Source organism: Chaetura pelagica, unplaced genomic scaffold (genome assembly GCF_000747805.2).
Source record: "Chaetura pelagica isolate M959 unplaced genomic scaffold, ChaPel_1.0 scaffold104, whole genome shotgun sequence".
Taxonomy (NCBI): Eukaryota; Metazoa; Chordata; class Aves; order Apodiformes; family Apodidae; genus Chaetura; species Chaetura pelagica.
The window spans coordinates 6,371,519-6,372,093 of record NW_009953786.1 but is presented as its reverse complement, the minus strand read 5'-3'; the positions used below and the strand labels follow the sequence as shown (position 1 = coordinate 6,372,093).

The following is a 575-nucleotide window of genomic DNA, read 5'->3' as shown; positions in this document are numbered from 1 at the left end:
GGGAAAGTTAGTAGTGAAGAAGCTGAGTGGCCAGTTTTCAACTTCAGCTGTGGGAGTGGTTAAAAAAGGCAAGAATGGGTTTTCCCAGTGTGATCACAACCACGCTTTAGGACCTGCTGGCTTCAGGCATGACTGTGGCAGCACTGGGTTGAAGGGGACAGGAGGAGCTTCCCCTCTTCATGGCCTTGCTGGTTTTTATGGCTTTAAACTGACTGTGGAACTACTGCAAAATGCCATCTGGCAGGGAAAACTTTTGCTAGATGCTCAGCTCACTAATAAAAATGAATGCAAAACTGAAAGGAATCTCCGTATTTTTAATTATTCTATTGTGAAAACTGTTCCAATTGTTTGGCTGGGGTGACTAAACAATATCATGGCAGAGGATACGCAAATCACACCACATTCTCATCGCCAAGTCTTTGGAGTGAACCTGAAAAATATTAGGTAAGATTTGGTTTAAAAGGAGTCAGGATTGGCTCCTGCATGAGTTACCAACCAAATGAAGTTAGTTTTTTTGGCCTATTTGAAGTGAACAGCAGAACTTGTTGAATGTGGCAGCTCAGGGTAGCCAGATG

At 43.3% G+C, this 575-nt stretch overlaps 1 protein-coding gene across 1 annotated transcript in view; it reads left to right on the top strand.

Moving 5' to 3' along the window:
- F13A1 (coagulation factor XIII, A1 polypeptide) overlaps positions 1-575 on the top strand; it is a 59,180-nt gene that overhangs the window by 761 nt on the left and 57,844 nt on the right. The gene's annotated exons all lie outside the window — the stretch shown is intronic.